This window comes from Eptatretus burgeri, chromosome 14 (assembly GCF_056783735.1).
Source record: "Eptatretus burgeri isolate ZD-2024b chromosome 14, Ebu_testis_v1, whole genome shotgun sequence".
In the NCBI taxonomy this organism is placed as follows: domain Eukaryota; kingdom Metazoa; phylum Chordata; class Myxini; order Myxiniformes; family Myxinidae; genus Eptatretus; species Eptatretus burgeri.
The window spans coordinates 70,899,595-70,926,852 of record NC_140974.1 but is presented as its reverse complement, the minus strand read 5'-3'; the positions used below and the strand labels follow the sequence as shown (position 1 = coordinate 70,926,852).

Genomic DNA, 27,258 nt, shown 5'->3' with positions numbered 1-27,258 from the left:
TCTGCAACCGGTCCAGACAACATCAACCCACATGTCCGAAAAACTTCCTCTTCTGCGCTTGCTCACCCTCTCATTTGCTCCAGATCATCTGCCATCTGCTTGGAAATCAGCAAACATTACTGCCCTACATAAAAAAATGTGAAAAAACAGTTCCCTGCAACTACAGACCAATTAGCGTGCTCCCAATCATCAATAAGGTTATGGAATCCATCATCGCTTCAGACATTAAATCCTTCCTCTTCTCCAATGGCCTGATTTCTGATCATCAACTTCGATTCAGATCAGGTCACTTTGATATGCTGCCTCTGCTCTCCCAACAATGTATGGAAGTTCTCAATGCCGGACATGAAATCAGAGCCATATCCCGAGACATGTTGCGTGCTTTTGACACGGTTTTGCACCGTGCCCTGCTCACCAAACTCTCTTCCTATGGTATCCAAGAACATCTCCACTCATGGCTCGCAGACTTCCTCTCCTGTCGCAGTCAACATGTGGCCCTTACTGGAGTTCTATCATCCACTTTTCCTGTCCAGGCTGGAGTTCCTCAAGGTAGCGTTCTGGGCCCTGTTCTTTTTCCGATTTTCATCAATGATCTCTCCGACCCTTTGGAAAATCCTCTTTATCTCTTTCCTGATGACTCCACCCTCTGCCGTACCATCTGTCATCCCTCAGATCGGTAAGCAGCAGCTTCTTCACTCTCTGCAGATATGGATAAAATCAGAAACTGGTCAAGCACGTGGAACATGTTTTTCAATCCTGATAACTCTCACACTCTCACTATGTCTCTCTGAAAGGACCTTCTGGAACCCCCCCCCAACCCCCCCCATCAACTTTTTCAACAATCCTCTGGAAGAAGTCCTTTCATTCCAGTTTCTGGGTCTCACTATCTGCCATGACCTTTCCTGGGAAAGCCACATTTCCAACCTCGCCTCCAAAGCCAGTCGCCGACTGGGAATCCTCCGTCGTGCAAAGTCCTTCCTCGGACTACATGAGTTCCTGACCACATACAAAGCTTTCGTCTGCAGCCTGATAGAGTGCTGCTCTCCACTTTGGGATGGTGCTCCTGCCTTCCACCTTTCTTGGCTTCAAGCTGTGTAAACCAAGTAAAGGCATTTAGGATCATCGGTATCTCCCGCGATGAGGCTGAGTCTTTGGGTCTCTCACTCTCTCACCTCAGGCAAGTCTGTGGTCTTTCTGTCTAATACAGTCTCCTCTCCGGCCTCACCCCCTTGCTCTCTCTGTGATATGTCCCCCCCCCTCCCATATTTCCGCAGGGTGCTCAAAGTCCGCCAGCAACCCACTTCTGGTAAAACTACCAAAATCACGAATCACTGCTCACCTTCACTCCTTCATTCCTCTTTTTTCCTTCCTTTGGAACAAACTCCCACACTCTCTTCAATCCCACTCTTCCCTCCAGGTCTTCAAAACAGCTGTTCACCAACATTTCTTATCTTCCCCCATCCAAAACCACGATCTTTTCTACCCCTGCTAATCCACCTGAAACCCACCTCCTTCAAATTCCCTGCTTTCCTTCCTGAAAGTCCCTGTCGTACAAGGACCTGAAAGTCCCTGTGGCATCCATCTTGTATTCCCTGTGTACCCCGCCCATCCCTCCCATGATCTCCTTATGTCTCTGTTCCCCACTGTTTTGTGTTTTCCTCTCCCACCCCTCTTGTCTCATGCTCCCCTTGTTTACGTTCTATGTGTTAGCCCTTTTACGAGCCTCGACATTGTGTACCAAAAAAATGAATGAACTAATTTTAAAGAAAAACATAGACCAAACGGTCAACATCGGCCAAGTTTCTGAAATCCTCAATTTTCATCCAATTTACTTAAAATTTGAGCAGGATTTTCATATCAGCTCACATAATTCAACCACCATGTATTTTTGAGGTCAACATTGGCCATGATTTCTAAAATTGTCAATTTTTCATCCGATTGACTTTAAATTTGAAGAGGATTCGCACATTTGGTCATTGAATTCAATTACCAATTGTTTTTGAGGTCAACAGGGGCCAAAATGTCAACAAAGGCTGGTATTTCTAAAATTGTCAATTTTCATCTGATTGACTTGAAGTTTGAACAGGATTTTCACATCAACTTACTGAATTCATCCACCAACGAGAAGGGCACTCAGTCGAGCACATCCCTTCGCCATGCAATGCCTGATCCACAAGAACATATTGGGACCAATACATTTTTGAACTAGAAGGGCACTCGGTAGAGCGCATACCTCCACCACGTAATGCCTGATCCACGAGAACATATCGGGCCCAATACATGTTTGAAATATCATGCTATGCAGTACTATATCGTTTTTGACCCTATCGTTCAACGGTGAAGATTCACTTTAAAAATTATCAGATACGGATCCAGATCCAGAATCGGATCTTCACCAAAATCGAATCAATTCGTCCTTGCGACACACCTTACCTGTCCACCAAGTTTCATCCGAATCCGTCCACAGCTTTTTTTGAGATATCCTGTACACAAACAGAAAGAAAGGGGTGAAAACATAACCTCCTTCACCTTCAGTGGCGGAGATAAATACAATGTGATGTATCGATTTTTGCCTTATCTCTCAATGGTGAAGAATCAATTTAAAGATGAAATAGTTATCGTATCAGGATCCGGATTCGGATCTTCACCAAAATCTAATCATTTCGTCCTTGTCGCACACCCAACGTGTCCACTACGTTTCGTCCAAATCAGTCCACAACGTTTTGAGATATTGTGCTACATATCATTTTAAGCACCATCTCCCAATGGTGAAGAACCACTTAAAAAATTCTAGTAGCCGGATCTGGATAAGGATCTTCACCAAAATCGAATCAATTCTTCCTTATTGCACACCCAACCTGCCCACCAAATTTCATTCGGATCCTTCTCCAACTTTTTCAGATATCCTGCACATAAACAGACAAACAAACAGACAAACAAATGAAAAATCGTACCTTAGCACGACACTTGGCGAATTAGATGACCTTTCCGTGTGGTGGTCCAAGCTGTAATGTCATGGAATGTGTGGTGTTTATTTGTTCGTACATTAATAAAATGATGCGACGTCACAAATAACAATTATCAGGTGCGCGTTGTCATGGTAACGGCAGCAGATTGAAAATTTTCACAACTCATTTCAAGCCACCATGTGACATTCAACAACTTATCATCGGTGCTTGTTGCCTTCATTCTGATCGTAGAAAATATTTGAAAATACCTTGGAACATTGCTTTTCAACCATCTTTCGGATCCCGTTATCAGGTTTGAAATATGTTGTAAAACAAAAATATGTATTTTATATGTGTGTTTTTCATGTTTTGGGTGACCCTGACCTTGACCTTGGGTCAATTTCGATCAAACATTGTACACATGTTAATATCACATGCATAAATAGACGGAATAAGTCTCAATATAATAAGTGCAAAACTGTTTGAGAAATAGCTATGTGTAATTCACAAAATTCCCCATTGGTTTATAATGGGCGATAATATAAAGTGATGCAGAATCCAGATCCTGATCTTGAACATCACCAAAAGTCACATCTTTTAGCACTGTGGATTTCTATCAGCTGTTAAAATTTCATCCAAATCGGTTAAGAATTGTGACCTGTCGAACGAATAGAATGTTTTTTAAATCACGCCAATAGCAAAAACCTTTGACGTCATACGCTTGCGAAAACTGTGCATAATTTGTACTAACATGCATTTTAAAACATTTAGATATTCCATTGAAGTTTGTTTTGACATCAACAGGAAGTCGCTACGGCTTCCGGTTCCTGAGTTATGTTCAAAAGCTTGTTTTCACCTTTTTTGACGTAACGTCGTGACGTTAAGTGCGATTATTTGATCCCAGACTATTTCAGCAAGATTGGCTATCACGTGTTAAAATTTGAGAACGATTGCTTCAGTAGTTTCGGCTGCACACGAGCATAAATATTTTTAAAAATGACGTCAATCGGCAAAACTTTGACGACATACGCTTGCGAAAACTATGCGTAATTTGTAATAAGATGCATTTGGTAATCATTTAGATATTTGAATGAAGTATAATTTGACGTCAACCGGAAGTCGTAGCGACTTTGGTCACTGAGTTATGTCCAAAAATGTGTTTTCACATTGTGTGACGTCACGTCGTGACGTTTAGTCCGATTAAGACGGGGTTTGGACGTGGACCGTCTCAGGTGGATTGCCTATCAGGTGTAAAAATTTAAGAATGACTGGTCCAGCCGTTTGGGCTGTAGACGACCGGACAAACAAACAAACCAACAAACGGAACAGACCAACATACTTGACAAAATCGAAGATTTCGCCAAATAAAAATCACTCGTAGAGTGACAAGTTAGCAAAACAGCACAAAATAGAACGACACCTGGTTAAGCGCATCCCTCTGCCAGGTGGAACAGTTCACGTTTTGTATCCCACTGATGGGCTGGATCCGAGCCAAAATCCAATCTCCTTGTTCTTGTCACCCATCCAACTCATCCACCTTGTTTTGTCATAACTCATCCACAACTTTTTGAGATATGATATATTTAGATTTTGGCCTTATCTATCAATTTTAGAAATTAGGCCTGTGTTGACCTTTTGACCTTAAAATTAATAGGTGGTTGAATTCAGTGACCTGATATGCAAATGCTCTTCAAATTTCAAGTCAATCAGATTAAAATGGAGGGTTTTAGAAAGTTTGGCTCAATTTGGCCCAAATTGGCCCTTTAGCCCAAGTTGATCTCAAAATTAATAAGCGGTTGAATTCATCAACTTGATATGCAAATGGTCTTCAAATTTCAAGTCAATCAGATTAAAATGGAGGGTTTTTAGAAAGTTTGGCTCAATTTGGCCCAAATTGGCCCTTTAGCCCAAGTTGATCTCAAAATTAATAAGCAGTTGAATTCATCAACTTGATATGCAAATGGTCTTCAAATTTCAAGTCAATCAGATTAAAATGGAGGTTTTTGAAAGTTTGGCTCAAATTGGCCTTTTAGCCCAAGTTGATCTCAAAATTAATAAGCGGTTGAATTCATCAACTTGATATGCAAATGGTCTTCAAATTTCAAGTCAATCAGATGAAAATTTACAATTTTAGAAACAACAAGTTTGAAGACGACGATGGTTCACGAGCGGTATTTGACGATGTAGATTGTTTCAGAAGTCAAGGATGAGACAATGTAATAATTTTTGACAAAGTTATAAAAATGATCAACATGATGTGGTACGAGTGACAGGTTATTAGCTGCAAAATGTCGAAAACCCGGTTTCGTTCAACAACATCCAAAATTTGACCTTTGCAAAACCTTTAAAGGTCACAAAACAATGTTGTGGACATTAAAATATGGAAACAGGATACGTGCTATAGCTTATTGGAGTTAGTTCGTCGAAGAAGGTCGAAAACCCGGTTCGATTCCCACAACTTTGAAAATGTGACCTTTGTGAACTTTAAAGGTCAAGGATTATGACCATTGGTGCAAAACTTCCTTTGGAACATTTCAGGAACAATATAACGTCATATAGGCTATATGGCATTTCGCACTCCTCGGATTATCCATACTTTGATGAAATCAGCATAAAAACAAACTTGAAGGGGGCACCACGTGCAAGGTGTTCGAGATAGAGCAAAATGGTATCAAGACTTTAGGTGGGGAATGACCTCAAGATTATGCATAAAAAATATTGTCATCCGAGCTCTCAAAGTTTGGGCGGTCGTATGATTTTCATGTCAAAATTCGAAATTTTGTAAGTTTGTGACCTTGTGACCTTGACCTTGGGACAAAAATGAAAAAAAAAATCGAGTTCCGTGGGGCTATGCAGGTGCCATTGGGCTAACCAAATACCGAAACCCCTGCCAGATTCGACAAACCACTCGGAGAAGATGGATTTTTATGTCAAAATTTGCAATTTTCTAAGTTCGTGACCTTGTGACCTTGACATGAAAATGAAAAATCGAGCGCCTTGGGGCTATGCAGGTGCCATTGGGCTAACTAAATACTGAAACCCCTGCCAATTTGACAACCCCCCTTGGAGAAAGATGCAAATTGAAATCGGCTACTGCCTAAAAACACGTTTTTTTGGGCGTGGCTCCGCCCATAATGGACGCACCACGCCCATTCTCAGGAAAACACAACGAGATCATGATATAAACCTCCCACCAAAATTTTATCAGGATTGGATCAAAACCCACGGAGCTATGCTCGGGACAGACAGACAGACAAGCCGGTAGGCGGACATGGGTAGTCGACTACCCAATAGAACCTGACGCGATGGGCCCATTCGATGGGAAATGACCTGAGGATTAAGCACAAGAAAATTCATGATTCTAGCTTCAAGGGTTAATGCTGCATTGTTTTTTTCGTTAAAATACCCCCACATTTAGAGGTTTTTCAGCCGTTGCTAGGCAATGGAGGGGTCCATGGCAATGGTTCTTTCTCACACATAACTAGGACATACCATGAACCTACCATACCAGTTTCATGTATATCTGACTCATAGTCTCTGAGATATAACGAACTTCGTTTTTTTATTGTTTTTGACCAGGGTTCATTGAAAGTCTATCTTCTCCGACAGTTTTCATCAGATCCGGCTGGAAATTTTTGACAATATGGCTGAATGTACTGCCCACAGTCGCTCGTGGCCCGATTTTTGATTTTCGAAAAAATAATTTTTTTTATAATTTTTCAAATATTTCAAAGTCCCCGTTGCTAGGCAACGGTGGTGTCCAGAGCAACAGTTCTCATTTGCACACAACTGGGTCATGGTATGAACCTACCAACCAAGTTCCATCGAAATCGCCATTGTATTTACTGAAATCGCCATTATAAATACTGATAATAAGGGTAGTACAAATCTAAATTTTTTTTTTTTTCGACAAGATCGACGACCCAATAATAAGGGTAGAACAAATTTCAAAATTACTCTTTTTTTAATTTTTTTTGTTTTCGACAAGATCGACTACCCAACAGAGACAGACATACAGACAGACAGACATACAGACATACAGACAGACATACAGACACAACAATAACGAATACAGTGGTCACTTATTTTTTTCGTGAAAATATTTTTTCGTGAACCAATTTAAAATTTTGGCCTATTTTGGGTTGACCTTACGGCCTATGTTGACCTTTTGACCTATGATTAGCTCAAAAGTAATAGGTGGTTGAATTCGCTGACAAGATGTGCAAATTATGTTCAAATTTCAAGTCAATCGGAAGAAATTTGAGGATTTTAAAAAATCTGGATCAAATTGGCCTATTGGCCTATGTAGACCTTTTCTGTCGACCGAATTTGAGGAAACGTCAATGCGGGACCGTCGCAGGGTCGGTGATGTTAATCTCTGAAAATTTCAGAATGGTCTGTTGAGCGGTTTGGGCTGGAGGCAAGCGGACAGACAAACAAACAAACACAAACAAACAGAGGCGATCAACATGCTTGTCAACAAATAACACTGAACAACAAATTTCAAAAATTTTTTTTTACTGGAGATGTGTAAAGTGATTAAGACTAATTTGGGTACGCTGATTTCAAAAATCATAACCGTTTTGCTGTATCACGTCAGGATTTTCAGGAACAGAAATATTCCCATTGCCTAGAAGTCAGGATTTCAATGAAATTTACATATGTCTTTAACATGTCTATTTCGTACAATTGTTGTTAACTTGTGTTATATTTCTTTCTTTCAGATAAAGATGAGTAGGCGTTCCTGTACCAATCATCCTGACAACTTCTGTTATGTCTGTGGTCGGTATACCAAAAAAGATCAACAGCGAAGTATATCTACAGCAGTGAAAATGAAGGCCGCCTACTTTCACTACTTCGGGTGCAAGGTGGGGGACCAAGAACAGAGCTGGGCACCACACATCTGCTGCACAAGCCTTCACACAACCTTGACTCAGTGGTTGGTGGGCAAGCATGCGAGCATGCCATTTGCGGTGCCCATGATATGGCGTGAGCCGCAGAATCATCATGATGATTGTTATTTCTGCTGCACAAGCATCGCCGGCTTCAACAAGAAGAATAAAGGTCACATCAAGTACGCTGACTGCGTCTCTGCTCGTAAACCTGTGCCTCATGATGACGAGAACCCCGTTCCAACACCTCCAGCTGATCAGAACATAGCTGTAAGCAGTGATAAAGAGGATGGTGATGATGAACCTTTTGAACCCGACACTCAAGAATCACACCTTCTGAACCAGGGAGACTTAAATGATCTTGTAAGAGATCTCTCGCTGTCAAAGGCGAAGGCAGAGCTGCTTGGATCAAGGCTGCAGCAGTGGAATCTACTTGAACCTAACACCAAGATATCCTTGTTCAGAGCACGTCACAGAGACATGGCTGAGTTCTTTGAGATGGAAGACACGATGACATTCTGCAGTGACATCAACGGTCTGTTGAAAGAACTTGGGTGTGATCACGATCCTGCAGACTGGCGCCTCTTCATCGACTCGGGGAAGAACAGCTTGAAGGCTGTTTTGCTCCACAATGGCAACGAGAAACCATCAGTCCCACTGGCTCACGCGTTCGGCATGACAGAGACCTATGAGACTATGTGGCAGCTGCTTGATTCCATCAAGTACAATGACTTCAACTGGCACATCTGCGGAGACTTGAAAGTGGTGGCGCTGTTGTTAGGGCTGCAGTCAGGCTACACGAAATACATGTGCTTCCTTTGTCTCTGGGATAGCAGAGACGACAAGAATCACTGGACGAAGAAAGATTGGGAAGAGCGAAAAGAGCATGTACCTGGTCGACACAACGTGAAGCATGTCGCCCTTGTCGACCCAGCCAAGGTTTTCCTTCCACCACTCCACATAAAGCTCGGCTTGATGAAAAGTTTTGTACGGGCAATGGATCTGAATGGGCGTGGGTTTCCTCAAGGAAAAGTTTGGCAACACCTTGTCGGAGGCCAAGATCAAGGCTGGTGTCTTTGTTGGACCGCAAATCCGACAGATTATGAAGGACGAAACTTTTCCGACAACTCTAAACCCCAAAGAGCTGGCAGCGTGGAGGAGCTTCAAAGCTGTGACGGACAACTTCTTGGGGAACGAGCGTGCGGACAACCATGAAGAAATAGTGCAGCAGCTGCTGGAGTCCTTCAGGAAACTTGGCTCCAGGATGTCCCTGAAAATCCATTTCCTACGCCAGCACCTGAACTTCTTCCCTGACAACTTGGGAGCAGTCTCGGACGAGCACGGCGAACGATTCCACCAAGAGATTTCACTCATGGAGACGCGTTACCAAGGGCGGCACAACCCGAACATGATGGGCGATTTCTGCTGGTTCCTGCATCGTGAAACTGACACAGAGCAGCACAAACGCAAAGCCAAATGCCTAAAGCATTTTTAATTACATTCTAGTGGAGTTTTTCTGTAATTTCTATAATTTTGAAGCATTCATGATGAAATAAATGAATAAATGAATTTTTGTAAATTTCATTGAAATCCTGACTTCTAGGCAATGGGAATATTTCTGTTCCTGAAAATCCTGACGTGATACAGCAAAACGGTTATGATTTTTGAAATCAGCGTACCCAAATTAGTCTAAATCACTTTACACATCTCCAGTAAAAAATTTTTGTTGTTCAGTGTAATTGTTGTTGCCAAGTAACAAACAGACAAAGAAACAAACACATGGTTGGGGGGGGGGGGTGAAAACATAACCTCCTTCCACCTTTGGTGTTGGAAGTAATTATTTTGGAGATCAACATTGGCCAAAAGGTCAACATCGGTCAAATTTCTGAAATCCTCAATTTTCATCGGGTTGACTTGAAAGCTGAACAGCATTTTTATATCACCCCACCAAATTCAACCACAAACTATTTTTGAGGTCAACATAGGTCAAAAGGTCAACATTGGCCAAAAGGTCAACATTGGCCAGATTTCTAAAATCCTCAATTCATACAATTGACTTGAAATTTGAAGAAGAGTTGCACATTTGGTCATTGAATTCAACGACCAATTATTTTTAAGGTCAACATCGGCCAAATTTCTATAATTGTCAATTTTCTTCTGATTGAAATTTGAACAGGATTTTCTTTAAAATGACCATCATGTGTCACGTGGTATGGCAGCCATGTTGGATCGAAGGAAAAATCTTTAGAGAAACCGCTTAACCGATCGATGCAAAATTTAACTAATTAATCACCTACCCATGGGAAGTCTGGTTTGATGAAGATGATATCATCAGTCCTGTAGTCTGGCAGCCATATTAGATGAAAGGAAAACAAAAAAAACCTTAAAAAACAAGAGTTGGCTGGCACCAAGTCCTTCTCAAAAAACTGTGCAGGGTATGTATTCTATGAATATTATTTCGTATGTAGCCTGAGGCTGCTGGTTGCATCATTGCTGGGAGCGTGGCTGTGCCGCTAATGTAGTGCCACTGTTACCAATAGTACTAATTTTGTGAACCTCGGAAGGATAACAGGCTGAGTCAACCCACCTGGTGTTATTAAAGGGTCCGACTGACAGGAGCTCAAACTCAAGACCCTAAGATCTTAAGGCAGCCACCCCAACCGTTAAGCCAACACAAGACTTTGCAAAAGCAGGTGAGGGAAAACAAGGCAAGGTTCCATGCTGATGTGCAATGGCAATTGGCACAGGTGAGGAGAGGAGTGCTGATGTGCAACTGCGATTGGCACAAGTGAGGAGACAAGTGCTGATGTGCAATGGTGATTGGCACAGGTGAGGAGAGGAGTGCTGATGTGCAATGGCGATTGGCACAGGTGAGGAGACAAGTGCTGATGTGCAATGGGGATTGGCACAGGTGAGGAGACAAGTGCTGATGTGCAACGGCGATGGGCACAGGTGAGGAGACAAGTGCTCATGTGCAACGGCGATTGGCACAGTTGCATTGTTATACTGTACATACACATAATCAGTGAATATAAAGGATAACAACACATACCTGGGATAATTCCAATTGCATCCCAAGCACCCTCCCATCAAATGAAGAATATGGCAATATGGCGATAATTTGTCGGTGATAACATCAAATTTATATTGAAAATGAAGTTAGCACCATGTGTAGTATCGCAACCCAGAAGGCAAAGCTCAGATGCGACGTCGCGAAGACCGAATGATCTTCATCCCAGATGGTGCACACATTGTTTGCCACATTGTGTAAATACCCGACCAAGGAGGAGGAGTACGTCACATGACTGCAGTGTGCAGAAGGTGAAGACCAACATCGTGAGCGTCAACGTTGCTGCCATGCGAAACGGTATAACGATGTTCGTTACCATTAAATGCAGGTCCAATTAATGACAGCTTGCCTATTTACGCTCATCTAATCAACTAATATTATAATAAACTGCTTCACATCCCTGTCTGGAGTCCAGCATATTGAGAAGGTCATGGGACACCATTGCAAGAGGTTTGCAATTCCTGATGGTTTTCGGCCAAGTTCACCAAGTTGTGTTATTTCTGCCAAATGAGGTCGTGTTTTGTTTTCCAAATCGTAGTTTCCTTATTGAGATCAAGACTTCAATTGAGAGCGGGATCAGCGACTTGCTGCTTGTAATGCGGAGCACGTGAGATGGGCCACACCGCCGGACGAAGACGGAGCAATGGTCGGCCCGTGCGGGTGATATCGCAGAAGTGCATTTTCCGGTTCACGTAGCCGGAACGAACAGCAAGCCGGGGCTGTGAGTGATGATCGAATTTATTTAATGTCTCACTACATTTCATCCTCTTCCAATCCCGCATTGATTGTATCTGATGGCCGCCTGTAAAGGGCTTTGTCGTTTCCGAGATCTGCGCGTGGAGCAGGAGATACGACTGTCTGGCGAGGACAAGACAAGGTAGCTTGGGAGAAGAGGAATTGAGGGATATTTGAAAACAACTTGAAATGTACAAGATATTGCTATTTCGAATGAATTTGGAATTCGTCACAGTGTAATTGCTTAATCATCCAAAATCTTTGGAATTCTTCAGATTTTAGAATATCCAAAACGAAGGGGAAACTACTTGAAATGGCCAAACCTTTCCTTTTTTTTGTATACCAAGTGGAGGCTCGTGTAAGAGCTAATACACAGAAACATACAACAAGGCAGGCGACAAGAGGGGCGGGAGAGTGAAGTACAAAATAGTGGGGAACAAAGACAACAGGATATCCGTGGAAGGGAGAGGGATGGGGCGGGGAACACCGGGTAAACAAAAAGGGTACAACAGGGACTTTCAGGTCCTTACACGACAGGGACTTTCAAGAAGGAAAGGAGGGAATTTGAAGGAGGTGAGATTGGGGTGGATTAACGTGGGTAGAACAGATCATGGTTTTGGATGGGGGAAGATAAGAGGTTGCAGTGAACAGCTGTTTTGAAGACCTGGAGGGAAGAGTGGCATTGAAGAGAGTGTGGGAGTTTGTCCCAAAAAAAAAGAGGAACGAAAGAGTGAAGGTTTGCAGTGATTCTTGATTTTGGCAGTTTTGCCGGGGAGGGGGGGGGGGGGTTGGTGGACCTTAAGCGCCCTGAGGAAATATAAGGGGGACAGATCACAGACGGAGCAGAGATGGGGTGAGACCGGAGAGGAGATGGCAGAACACAGACCTGCTTGCGGTGAGAGAATGAGTGACCCAAAGACTCGGGCTCACCACGGGAGATACCAATGATCCTAAATGTCTTGGGTTTCCACAGCGTGAAGTCGAGAAAGGTGGGAGGTATGAGCACAAGCCCAGAGGGGAAAGCAGTACTCCATCAGGCTGTGGATGAAAGCTTTGTAAGTGGTTAGAAGTTCAAGTGTGCCAAGGAAGGACTTTGCACGACAGAGAATACCCAGACTGGCTTTGGAGGCCAGCTTGGAAATGTGGCTTTCCCAGGAAAGATCATGGCACATAGTGAGACACAGAAGCTTGAATGAAAGGACTTCTTCAAGAGGATTGTTGAGAAAGTCGATTGGGGGGGGGGGGGCTATTCCAGACGGGCCTTTCGGAGAGACAGTGAGAGTGTGAGATTTGTCCGGATTGAAAGACATGTTCCACGTGTTGAACCAGCTTGTGATTTTATCCAGATCTGCAGAGTGAAGAGACTACTGCTTGTCGATCTGAAGAATGAGAGATGGTATGGCAGAGGGTGGAGTCATGAGCTAAGAGATAAAGAGGATTTTTATATGTATATATATATACAATGTCAAGGCTCATATAACAGCTTACACACAGAACTTATAACAAGGGGAGCAGGAGACAAGAGGGACGGGAGAGGGAAGTACAAAATCAAATCGTGGGGAACAGAGACATGTGGAGATCTGCGGAAGGGAGAGGGATGGAGCGAGGTACACCGGGTAAACAAGATGGTACTACAGGGACTTTTAGGTCCTTACATGACAGGTACTTTCAAGAACGAAAGGAGGGAATTTGAAGGAGATGGGTTTGAGGTGGATTAACAGAGGTCTAAAAGATCATGGATTTGGATGGGGGCTGATAAGAGATGGTAGTGAACAGCTGTTTTGAAGACCTGGAGGGAAGAGTGGGATTGAAGAGAGTGTGGGAGTTTGTTCCAAAGGTGGGAAAAAAGAGGAATGAAAGAGTGAAGATGAGCAGTGATTCGTGATTTTGGTAGTTTTACCAGAAGGGAGTTGCTGGCAGACCTTGAGCGTCCTGCGGAAATATGGTGGTAGACTTGAAATGTACAACAAGATAGTAGACAGAGCAGGGGGGGGTGAGGGCGGAAAGAAGAGAACAGAAGACAGAAAGACCACCGACCTGCCCGCGGTGTGAGAGCAGACGGCAGATGGCCTTGAAGAGTGGTAATATTATTTATGCAGAGTGGTAATGTTTGCTAATTTCCAAGCAGACGGCAGATGATCTTGAATAAATGAGAGCGTGAGTGGAACAGAGAGAGGGTGAGCAAGAGCAGCAGAGCAGGTTTTTAGGACACGTGGGCTGATGCCCTCTGTACCGATTGCAGAATCCGAGTCGAGGCTTGACAGCAAATTCTCCACCTTATCAGGAGAAAAGGTCAGAGTCCAGGAACAGCTGGGTGCGACTGGGTAAGATGGGTACAGAAAGCGTTGGGTTTGGGATACGAGATTTAGAAGCAAACACCGAGTTGAGGCATTCAGCCTTTTCATGTGTAGTCTCAGCTGTGCGGCCATTTCAGGTGAGGGAGGGGATGGAGGGGGAATATACACCAGAAACAGATTTATCTAGACACCACTAGGATTTGGAAGAGGGAGAGAGGTTTGAGAGTTCAGACTTCAGATTAGGAAGATGTGGTTTTCTGGCTCTCGTGAGGGTAGATACACACTTGTTACGAGCTTTGTGTAATGAACTGAGATTGCCTTCAGTTGGATTTGCCTTCCGTGTGGTGAAGGTAAGTTGTTTCAGGACACTGCCTCGCCACAAGCTTCATTGCACCAAGGGCGGAAGGAAGGGTAGGACAACTGAAGACGAGAGGGGATAAATCTGTGCATGAGGGAGAGCAAGTTTCTTTGAAAGAATTCCCAGGATGAGTTGATATCAGAGAAAGCAGCGATGGGAGACCAGTCTAGAAGTTTGTTGGCTGCCTGGAGACCCTGCCAATCGGCTTGAGTGAAATGCCAAATTTGACGGCGCTGAGGTGGTTCTCTAATAATAGCCAGAGAGATGTCCACTTTGACAAACATGTGGTCAGAAGAACAGATTGGAGCGAAGGAAGAACAGCAGATATTTTAAGGGAAATTTATCAAAATCAAATCCAGAAGAGATGGAGTACCGTTGGTTGAGATCCGGGTCTGGGAGTTGACCGATTGAGTCAGTCCCAATGAGTCGCAGAAGTCTTTTGTTGAAGTGCCATGACAGGTGAGAGAGGTACCCACACCCAGCCAACTGGCATGATGACAACTGAAGTCACCACATATGAGGAAGAGAGAGTTTGGATGAGAGGATTGAAGTTGGTTCATGTTTTCGGAGAGTGGGGTGTAGATGGAGTCATCACTGTAAGGTGGCTGGTACAGCACACATATAAACATGCGGTGGGAGTGGAGGGGAAGCCATAGCCAGAGGTAATTCCTGGGGGTGTGGGGGAATGAGGGCAGTGCATGGAGAGTGAGGAATAGAGACTTTGATGAAGAAAGCAACTCCTCCACCAGGACAAGGCTCAGGTCTGTCATACCGGAGGAGGGAGTAACCAGGGAGAGAAACTAAGGAGTCAGAGACATCGTGAAGGAGGAAAGTTTCGGTGAGATTATGTCTGGATTGTCAGTGGCAACCTGTGTTGAAAGATCTGTCAGGTTTGAGCGAAGGCCCCAGATGTTTGAGGTCCACACTGTTGAGGAAGAGGGAAGGGAGGAGGCTTTGGGTGCAGGGGATGGGAGGACGAGGGAGGCGGGGGGAGGTAAGGAGAGTTGTTGACAGACTGTGGGGGATTGCAGAATAGCTCGGCGAGAGGTCTAGATGAGGAACAGAAAAGGCTTGGTGGTGATGGGTTGAGGCTCTTTGGGGAGTAATAAGAGAGCGGACAGAGGGCAGTTGAAGATTGGAGGAGTGGCATGATCAGGTGGAAGAGAGAGGGCAGGGGAAGGAAGCAGTTCTGTGGATGTGAAGGGGGGATGGGGCAACTTTAAGAAGGTAGAGTCAGGGGGGAGATTGGAGGGAGAAGGGTGAGGGGTGGGGGTTTGAGAAAAGTGAGACAGAAGCTTGGAAGAGGGGGGGGTTGGGGAGAGTGTGAAGGTTGCTTTTGAGAGAGAGAGAGGGGTGCAAGGGAAGCTTTGAGAGGGAGGGGAGGCGATTATAGCAAACACAGCCAAGGGGCAGGAGGGCAATGGGAGAGGTGGGGCGAGGGGAATGATGAGACTTGTTCGAGGTACGGTGAAGAAGGGAGCAGGTAGCAGGACGTCCAATATTTAAGGATTTGGGAAGAGGGGGAGGCTTGAGAGGAAAGAAAGAGCATGTTTTAAAATGTTGAGGATTGTACTGATTGAGAGATATCTGTTAGGTTAGAATGGAGCCCACAGATGTTAGAACACCACACACTTGGGGACAATAAAGGAGGAGCTGATACTGAAGCAGAAGACAGTGAAGAGGTGCCAAAAGTGGAGGTAGGATGAGGGGCAAGATGGGAGTAGTAAGGAGAGGGGATAACAGGTGAGGAGTCAGGAGGAGGTAGATTTAAGGAGGTGGGGGTGAATTGGCACTGAAGTTGGAAAAAAAGGACGATTGATGGAACATGAACATACATTGCAAACTGTGATTTAAATTTTTTTAAGTCAGAGATGTGATTAAAGACATTACGTGGGGGATGCAATAAAGGAGAATTAAGAGAATGGAGGAAAGAAACGTTGTAACAGTGGGACGTTTTATACATGGGATCAAGGCAAGGTCCAATTGAAAACAGTCTTTGGAAGAAGCAGCAGAAGAGGAAGAAGAAGAAGACGAAGAGTGGTGAATTATGATGCAATACTGAGAACCGCACGTGAGAAAGAGGAAGCTGAAACATTTTACGAGACCGTTTAAAAAAAATTAAGATTAGGTTAGATAGGTGGAGGAAAGGTTGAAAAAAAACCCCATGAAGGTGAATGATGAATTTGGATTGGCTAAAGTTAGGAGGAAGAAGAGTTGGTAAAAAAATAATGTAGTTACATGGGGTATAATGTGAGGAGGGAAAGGGGTTTTTTGTTTTTTATATTTTAAGACATGAAACAGAGGGTATAGTCAGTTGAGGGGGATAGAAGGAGGGTCGAGGGGAAAGTGGAGAAAATTAAAAAACTAATGGTAATAGGAGAAAACACAATACACACGGACATGTGCATCGACGGGAAGAAGGGTAGGCCTCAAGGAAACCTGATATGAAAATACGACGAAACCTCAACAATTAGCACAAGTTTTAACACAAGACCGAACTAGAAACACACAGTAAACACAGAGATAACAAAATGACAGTGAAACGCGACAAAAACGACCAGAAAACTTATCTTTGCGAAAGAGCCGCTCAGACCCTGAAGAGGAAAAAACAAAATTACACCTTTGTAATGTGCAGTGCAGAACTCGAGTCTGGAACATAGGTCTGAAAATTGGGTATGTCTAACAATCAAATGAAGGTTGTCAGTGGTTTGAAGGTGTCGATATATATATATATATATATATATATATATATATATATATATATATATATATATATATATATATATATATATATATATATACATATATCAGGTCAGGTATGGGAGCATGTGCCAGAACAGCGCGTCGCTGCGTCCACTTTCCGCCGGTACTCCAGGGGCCTCCGTCTGGCCATCCCCCAGGCAGATGCCAGGCCCATCCCCATCTCCTTGAGATGATGGTCAACCTGCTGCAACCATGAGGCACGTGGTCGGCCCACTGGCCTCCTCCACTCATGAGACTCCCTCGCTGAGAGAATCTGGTGAGCAGGATCAGCGTCAGGAAAACGAGCCACATGTCCATACAGCCGCAGCTGACGCTCACGGACTATGCAGGTAACAAATCTCATCCGAGTCTCTCTCAGCAACCGCTCGTTGGACACAAAATCCGACCAGCGATAGCCAAGGATTCTCCGAAGAGACCTGGTACCAAAGGAATTAAGTCTCCGTCTCAGATCCTTGGTCAAAGTCCAAGTCTCGCACCCATAGAGCAAGACTGGAAGTACCAAGGACCTGAAGACTCGGACTTTCGTCCTCCCGCACAGGTACCGGCAGCGCCACACCCCATGATCCAGTGAATCCATGACTCCCCAGGCCCGACCCAGACGTCTATTGACCTCCGGCTCACAACCTGCGGAGACATGAATATCACTGCCAAGGTAAGTGAATCTATCCACGACCTCAACATCCTCACCACAAACAGACACAGACAGGACAGCAGCATCCAAGATGTCACCGAAAGCCTGGATCTTTGTTTTGACCCAAGAAATCCGTAATCCCAACGGCTCCGACTCCTCATTCAGCACCTCGAGGCCCCCAAGAGGATGTCTAAAGTCTCCGCAAAGATGACTGCATCATCTGCAAAATCAAGGTCCGAGATCTTGACATTGCCAAACGATGCACCGCAACTTGATCTCTCCGACATCCTCCCAAAAATCCAGTCCATACAAGTGCTGAAAAGTGTGGGGGCAAGTACACATCCCTGACGAACTCCAGTAACAACTGGAAATAAGTCAGAGGCGGTACCACCACACTTCACAGCACTCTCAGTACCAGAGTAGAGTTCAGACATCAGATCGATCAGTTTCGGTGGCACCCCACGAAGACCAAGAATCCTCCAGAGGACATCCCGATTCACTGAATCGAAGCGCTTTACAGAGATCAACATAGGCTGCAAGCAGCCCTGCCGAAACTCTCGTCTGCGTTCCAGTGAGGACACGAAGAGCAAGGATACGGTCAATCGTTGACCTCTTTGGTGTAAAGCCTGACTGCTCTGGACGCTGGTGCTCAAGCAGATGGTGGCGAACCCTATCAAGAATTATCCGAGCAAAGACCTTGCCCGGCACTGAGAGCAGCGTCACCCCTCGGTAGTTGTTGCAGTCTTGGCGATCACCCTTCCCTTTCCAGAGAGGGACAACAAGGCCCCTCTTCCAGTCAGTTGGGATGATGCCTGTGTTCCAGGCAGAGCACAAAACTGCATGCAACGACGCGAGTGCAGCATTTCCACCAGCCTTGAGAAGTTCAGCATGGATGCCACAGATCCCTGGAGCTTTGCCCCGTTTCAACTGGTTCACCGCAGCCCGTGTTTCCACAAGCGATGGTGGACCACAGTTGATTCGGAGGTCAGCAACAGGGATTGTATCACACATTACGTCCAACTCGACAGCTGGGGGATCAGCCTGAGTACAACCGCTCAAAGTAACCGGCCCAGCGGGCCTTCACTTCAGACTCCTCTGTCAAGAGCCTACCACTCTCTGCTCGAACTGCAGTGCTCCGAGGGATGGGCTTGGATGAACGTAATGCGCGAATTCCCCTGTAAGCGGGACGAGAATCACCTGTCCACAGGTGATGCTCTACCCCCTCACAGATTCCTCGCACATAGGCCTCCTTGTCCACCCTCAGTGCACGTACAGTTTTACGCCTCAGCTCCCTGAACAGCTCAGCTCTGCCATTCAGCCTGGCCCTGCGACTCTGGTCAATGGTATCCAGTGTCTCCTTGAGAGACAAAATTCTTCTTTGCCCTGCGGTGAACTCCAAGGCATCCACCGGCAACATCAAGGACGGTGGTCTTGAAGGTGCTCCACAACTCTTCAGGACCCCCAAAGCACCCAGACCCCCAAGTGTCCACTCAGCCTGTTCGCAAACTCCTCAGCTACTCTCTCATCCCTGAGCTTGGCAACATCCAGCCTAGGCTGGGATGGTACCATTCTCCAGGATTTAAGGTGCAGCTTTAGAGTTGCTACAACAAGCCTGTGGTCAGTATTGAGGAACTGAGCACTCCGGTAGACCCTGCAGTTCTGGATCATCCTCCAACGACCGTCAATGAGGACATGGTCAATCTCCTTTGCCACACCGCCAGCGTTGGAATACCAAGTCCAGCGATGAGCTTGCGGGCGTTGAAACCATGAACCAGCCACCCTAAGTCCATGACTTCTTGCAAAGTCAAGGAACTTAGTGCTATTCTGGTTCATAGTTCCTGACCCATGGGGACCAACACACACCTCATAACCATCCCTATCAGTTCCAGTCGATGCATTGAAATCCCCCAAGACTAGAAGTGTATCTCGTCTGGGGCACTGATCAACCACAGACTCGAGTGTGGGCGTGAGAATGCATCCTTCACGGTAAGATCACTCGCCTCAGTCGGAGCATAAATAGAGACCAGGGAAATGACACCTAAGGAGTGACGAATCCTTAATCTCATAATACGCTCGTTGACCGGTGTTACCTCAATTATCATTGGGGTCAGCTTATTGGCCACAGCTACAGCAACTCCTTGGGTATGGTAACCATCAGAGGCGACCAGACCAATAGTAGGTGTAACCACCCACCCATTATCTCGCCGCAATCCGGTCTCCGAACCTCAGAGAGAGCTGCAATCCCGATGTCCAAACGCTTGAGCTCAGATGATAACAGAGACAGGTGATCATCCTCTCTTAGGGATAGGACATTCCAGGCACCCACCCGAAGGGACCGCCTCAGGTTAACCCAAGGAGACCGCCGTCTGGTGGACGACACCTCAGCACCACTCCGACACACTCTCCCGCAATCTGACCCAGGATGTTACCCGTGGTTTCCCTCCTATCAAAGATTGGGGGTCCCGAAGGCTTTGCCCCAATCCCATCATCCGGTGAGCTGCCCTGCGAGAGAAGCTGCACAGGAGAGTACTCCCACGGAGTGGGTTTTCAGATTTTTGCGTTTTTGCGTTTTGCGGAATGAAGCGTTTTACGGTGGCTGGAGTGCAAATCCTGCCACCAACCTCCTAATAAGAAGTAACCCAACTGCAGGAGGACGTCCGCAGACACAGTTGGGCACTAGATATGGATGGCCGTTGGCTCACAAGGAGCTCCTCCGCCCTTTGACAGGTTTTGTTTTTAATCCTGCTGGGTGTCCATATCCAAACACCCTCCTCACCAGAAAACCTGGTGGGGGAGACGGTTTAGTCGCCGACAACCCGACCATGGAACAGGTTAGTACAGGTTTACATGGTACCTGTAGCAGGTCACAGATCGAACCTGACCTGACATCAAGCTGTTACATATATACATAAACATAACATATATACATATATACATATATACATAAACATAAATCTGAATATATACATATATACATAAACATAAATCTAAATAAAACATATATACATATATACATAAAATATACATATATACATATGTTACATATATACATAAACATAAATGTATATAAATATATATATATATATATATATATACATATATACATAAACATAAATGTATAGAAATATATATATATATATATATATATATATATATATATGTGTATATATATATCAAATATATATATATATATATATGTGTATATATATCAAATATATATATATATGTATATGTATATTGTTATAGAATTCCCGCCCGTCGCCGTGCGAACGACCGCGTCTAACCAATAGCGGTCGCTTCGCCCACCGAACGGATAATCCAGTCGTGACTTTCTGGAACAACGCCAGAAACCAGTCACGGGTGGGTTTTTAATCCCACCACGGCCCAGTCCGTATTCGAACTGCGCGAAATAGTGCCAATCGCCAAATATCGATATACCTCAGTACCCACACGGGTAACCTACCGAGGGACCGTACCTCGGCGAAGGCCTGCCTGGACACGAACCGCTTAAGCGGTCCGTTCCGTTTTGGGATAACCGAGCGGGTATTATCGCCAGACCTCGCCGGACCCGATTCTATTTATCGGCTATTTAAAAACCAACTATATTCCGAGTGCAAGATGGGGCAGTTCAATGAGGGAATGGACACAACGAACAGGTTTACATTCACACAATGACATTTATTATAATAAAGCACGTATGCAATTAAACAAGGCAAAACACGAATGCAATTTTCCAAGCAACAAAAGCACGACAAAAGAACTACAACAGTCTACTTATTATGTACAGTCACTTGAACTTAACAGCAGTTCCTACTTATTAGACGGGCCCACGGACACACGTACACACACACCCAAGAAATGGTGGCAGAGGCCTTTAATAACGAGCTCCAGCTCGGAGGACAGGTGAGCTGAAACCCAGAGCCTATCTCGAACCTCTCCACCTCGTGTGGTCTTCAAGTTGTTCGGACCCGGGCTCCAGCGAGAGCGAGCTGGATCCAATCGGCGAGCCGCGATCCTTCCCAAGCTCCCGCGAATCCTCCCGCGCTTCTCAACACGTGCTGGTGAGACGAGGCGCCGATCCTTCCCGTCGATGCGTCGCTTCCCCGAGGAACCACCTCCCGCTCTTCGCAACACGTGCTGGTGAGACGAGGCGCCGAACCTTCCCGTCGATGCGTCGCTTCCCCGAGGAACCACCTCCACGAAGAGGTCAATGAGTCACACCAAGTCGGGAACCAAAATGGAGAACAAAGAGCTCCACAAACCAAGAAGAAGAAGCCATCACTCGCAGCTCGAGCCGAGTGACCGGCTTAACTTCCTTCCAAACAGGGCAGCTTGAAGCAAAAAGCTCTCCCGAGCCAAGCAGAAGCCGAAGCTCACGGAACCGTCAAAGCAAAGAGCCTCCAAAAATCCTCCTCCCGAGCCAGGCCTCAGCCGAAGCTCACTGAGCCAGCCGAAGCAAAAAGCTTACTAACCAAGAACAAAGAAAGGATCTCGTCCTTATCCTTCTCCCGCCCTTCCCCCACTCCTGGCGTGACTCATGACTCATGCCCTCATGCTCCATCCCCCGCTCAGCCACGGGTGGGAGGGAGTTGTTGACATCATGAGTCACAGGATGGCAGGGTGGTTCTTCCTCTTCACAGAAGAGGGGGAGGGATGTCTCCGTTGTTCGTTCCCTAACTATTAAATCGATCTGCAGCGCATCTAATCGATTTCTGAACATTTAAACAATGAAAGGTGAGCTATCGAGGGAACAAGCACTTATCGACATAGCTGACTAAAGGAACCTGAATGTTGTGTGCAATCGAATTCCAAATTCGTAACAATATTTATATATGTATATGTATGTATGTGTATATATATATATATATATATATATATATATATATATATATATATATATATATATATATAAAAATTAATATATTTTTTTTATATGTATATATGCATATACACAGTCATGCGCCACTTAACGACGGGGTTACGTTCTGAGAAACGCGTCGTTAAGCGACGTCGTCGTTGTGCGAACATCATTTTTTTTTTCGTTTTCGTTTTCGAACATCGTACTTACACAAACCGAGACACGTCGGCTATATAGTGTAGCGTATTGGTCCTCGGCTAAAAACCTGTACAGCATGTTACTGTACTGAATACTGTCGGCAATTGTAACACACATCCAAGAGAGACGGAAGACACGTTTGTTTTACCTTTGTGCTGTTCATGACGGCCATCGGTGTTGTTAGCAGCAGCTTACAATCTCCTCTCGCATCGATTATAGAAAGGTGAATAATTAGCATTTGAATTTTATCAATACGTAATTATTGCATCGATGTTATAATTTACAAATGAAGAAACGAGTATTTGTCAATTGTGATATATATTTTCGGAACAGTGCAATTGTTTTAACAACATAAAAAGCTTCACTAAAAACAAATGCGTTTTAATGTCGACTAAGAACAACGATTTTTTTTTTTTTTGTATACCTTGGTCGAGGCTCGTATGAGAGCTAACACACAACTCACAACAAGGAGGCATGAGACAAGAGGGGCGGGAGTGGAAGGGACAAAACAGTGGGGAACAGACACATTAGGTGAACTGTGGAAGGGAGAGGGATGGGGATGGGACGGGGAACATGGCGAAGAGAAGATGGACATTACAGGGACTTTCAGGAAGGGAAGCAGGAGAATTGAAGGAAGTGGGCTTGGGTGGATTATTGGGGGTAGAAAAGATCGGGGATTTGGATGGGGGAAGATAAGAGGTGGTGGTGAACAGCTGTTTTGAAAGCCTGGAGGGAAGAATGGGAAAGAATAGAGTGAGGAAGTTTATTCCAAAGGCGGGAAAAAAGAGGAATGAAAGAGTGAAGATGAGCAGTGATTCGTGATTTTGGTAGTTTCACCAGAAGGGGGTTGTTGGCGGACCTTGAGCGCCCTGTGGAAATGTGGTGGGGACAAATCGCAGAGAGAGCAGGGGGGGCAAGGCTGGAGAGGAGTCGGTAGAAGACAGAAAGACCACCGACCAACCTGCGGTGATTGAGTGAGAGGCCCAAAGACTCAGCTTCATTGCGGGAGATGCCGATGATCTTAAATGCCCTGGTTTCGACAGCGTGAAGCCGAGAAAGGTGGGAGGCAGGAGCACCAGCCCAGAGGGGAGAGCAGTACTCCATCAGGCTACGGACAAAAGCTTTGTAAGTGGTCAGGAGCTCAAGAGGGCCGAGGAAGGACTTTGCACGACGGAGGATTCCCAGTCGGCAACTGACTTTTGAGGCGAGGTTGGAAATGTGACTTTCCCAGGAATGGTCATGGCAGATAGTGAGACCCAGAAGCTTGAAAGAAAAGACTTCTTCACTATTCGTGGAATTCTTCACTTCAAAGGTAATTTACTTGCGAGAAGGTAAAGGTGCAAACATTGGTTCAGTTTGAAAGCCGATTTCCTTGAATCCCGATTTAGCACGATCATGTTTTTTTTCGCGATGACATTTTATGGACCTCAACGATCGCATTATAATGGGGCCACACTGTCGTTTATTATCATTATGAGGTATTATGTACTTTACAGTGTACATAATTGTATGTGCTATTTTTATACGAGGCTACATCACTCGGCAATTGGAATTTTTCAGTTACATTTTTTTTTGCCAGAGCTGGCAGATATGTCGTATATGCGATCCGTCGTTGCCCGGAACGTCGTTAAGCGGCGCATGCTTTGTGTATATGTATATACAGTACATATATATGTATATATATATATATATATATATATATATATATATATATATATATATAAATATAACGACCTAATCACACTTCTGAACGGTAATTGGAGGGACTAATCAATCAGCTCTCACCCAATCAATTAATCCAGGTGGCTAGGATTATTTAAATAAATCGACTCCTCTCAAGCTCTTCTTGCTGAAGAAGCTGCATAAAGTGACCAAGAAAGGCTTCCAATGTAAGCCCTTCTCTGTTTCAAACTATTTTTCCATCTAAATCCCACAACAAATATAATACACAATATCACCAACCCACACGACACATATACAACTACCTCGAACATAGACATCAACATGCAATTGTTACTATTGCCACCTATAACAAAAATGCTCAAACATATTGTGATGGTAATATTTAAAAAGTATTGTGGTGTTGTCTTGTGGTGTCATTCCTACCTTGTCATTCCTTCCCATTCCTTCCTACCCGGTTTGGTTGTTTTGGGGGGGTTTTATCACTTCATGTTTTTTCATTGAAGAAATGTTTTTCTGACTTGTGTACACACAGATGTACCGGTAAAACAGTGGGAAAGGATTAGGCAGTCAGAAAGTACAGAAAGTGATTCCCCCCCCCAACCTCCCCACCCCCACCTTCCCCACCCCCCCACCTCCGACTCTGACTCCACCCTCCCACTGCCCCTCCACCACCACACTTGTTGTAGCATGACAATTTCATATAAATAACATTTCCTGCAATTCATTTCATGTCACTATACAAAAAGAATCTTCGCATATGTTCAACACAAAAAAGTGTAATTTTCCATTATTCCACATACTTCTGATGTTTAAAATTTAATTTGGTTCTGTGGTTTCCTTTAAGCTTGAATAATGAGAAATGCTGCTCTTGTAGTGTGGTACATAGTGTGTCTGGGAAAGGTTTAGTCAGAGCCGACAAGGCATTTGTCCACAGCTCAACGGAGCATTGCTCTCCCCTATGGGCTGACACCCCAGCATCATGTCCGTCTCTCATAGATCTTGTGGACTCGAAAGCTCTCAACGTCATTGTAATCTCTCAGGATGAGGTCCAAACACAAGGCCTGTTGCTCTCACATCTCAGACAGGTCGATCGCCTTTTTGTTTTTACAACTGCTTTTCCTCTGCTCTCTCAGCCTCCTGGCCCTCAGCTTATCTCGGACGCACAAATTCATCCAATAACCCCTCCTCATAAAACTCCCAATATCTATGCTTTCTCAATTCTCATGCATGCCCCATATATTTTGATGCTCTTTTCGCTGGTTTGCTGAACCACCATCCATAGACAGTTCAATCACACCCTTCCTTCTAGAACTTCAAGAAAGTGGTGCATCACCAACACATGTCATCCTCCCTCCTGAACTGCAATATTTTCTATCCCCATGACCCCAACCCAACCCTCTTCCACACAGTTTACCATTTCCTTCCCATCTACCTTTTTCTCTTTATTCATTCTCTTGCTCGTTATGTCCAACTGTGACACCGTTGCCCCAACTGTCAGTCCATTGCTATTTTACTCTTGGTCTCAGTCACCTCGTTCCTCATTCTATACATGCCAAGATGTTGAATACAAAAATAAACATTTCCGTCAGTATTGAAAATGCAATAAATAGACAGTCCAGAAATTATACACGTATTCTTACCTTGAAACATTAATTCTTCCAACAATCCCTTTTTTTTCTGAACCTTGGATACACATATATATATATATATATATATATATATATATATATATATATATATATATATATATATATATACATATATATATATATATATATATATATATATATTATATATATATACATATATACATATATATATATATATACATATATACATATATATATATATATATGTATATGTTGAAGCTATTTAAAAAAATTGCTACGTTGCAAACAAATAAACAAAACAAAACCTAAACCTTGTAAGAATCATCACGTTTTATTAAAGACAAAACTAAACAGGACAATGTTACATTTGAGGACTCGAGAGTGGTGAGAATGGAATGGGCCAGAACGTCGGGAACTTTAAGCTTAACGTGCCAGGCCAAGCCGTGGCCTCAAGAGAGAATCACTTTCAAGCGTCATTAGGTACATTTACCATGGAGACCGGATGAAACCGAGCATATAAGGCCATGGCAACGACTGTGACCATCCACATCCACATCCACATCATACTTGTTATGCACAACCCATTTCAAAACACTTAACCATATATTTTTCTTCCTTCCTTTCCTTTTGTTGTCCAAGCATAATCACTTAAGGTCCACTTTGAGGTCATGCTTCCCAAGACCAAAATGCACTTTTTTCATTCGTTTAAAGATTTGTCAAAATCTGCTTCGTTCCACAATTCATTTGTTCATTCGTTTGTTTGTGTGTAGTGCGTGGATTGATCTGTGATCACACCACAAAAATCCACATCCTTATTTTAGAATGTTGCTTGATGTCGGGTATGAACTCGACATGCTGCCAGAAACACTGGAGTGGATGAAAGATCTGCCAAGTGGGACATATTGTGATGGTTGTGAAGCCAAAAAGGGACATCGTGCACCTCTCGGGCAGGTAAAAAGCACAAACACATAAAGTACTGTACAGCCAGTTACAGAGTGCGATTTCATGGGGGGAATAGGGGGATATCCCTGGCTGATTTTTTTCTTTTTTATCCCAGGCATTACAATTGAAATTGCCATCCTTGGAGTGAGGGGGGGATAATTTATCACCCTCCCCTCCTCCCTAAATTTTTTTGTTTTTATGGTTATTGAATTAGTGAAATTTTAACGTCTGATATTTAAATATATGACCGTGGGTCCTAACCTAAAACTCACT

General features: G+C 44.3%; 2 long non-coding RNA genes across 2 annotated transcripts in view; one reads left to right on the top strand and one right to left on the bottom strand.

The window, feature by feature from the left end:
• Positions 1-2,415: 2,415 nt before the first annotated feature.
• LOC147013566 (uncharacterized) overlaps positions 2,416-27,258 on the bottom strand; it is a 96,891-nt gene continuing 72,048 nt past the window's right edge. The window contains exon 5 of the long non-coding RNA XR_015051374.1: positions 2,416-2,483. This is a non-coding gene — a long non-coding RNA (uncharacterized LOC147013566). The remainder of the gene's footprint in view (positions 2,484-27,258) is intronic.
• Positions 11,394-27,258, top strand: part of LOC147013567 (uncharacterized) — a 51,207-nt gene continuing 35,342 nt past the window's right edge. The window contains exons 1-2 of the long non-coding RNA XR_015051373.1: positions 11,394-11,631; positions 26,814-26,994. This is a non-coding gene — a long non-coding RNA (uncharacterized LOC147013567). The remainder of the gene's footprint in view (positions 11,632-26,813; positions 26,995-27,258) is intronic.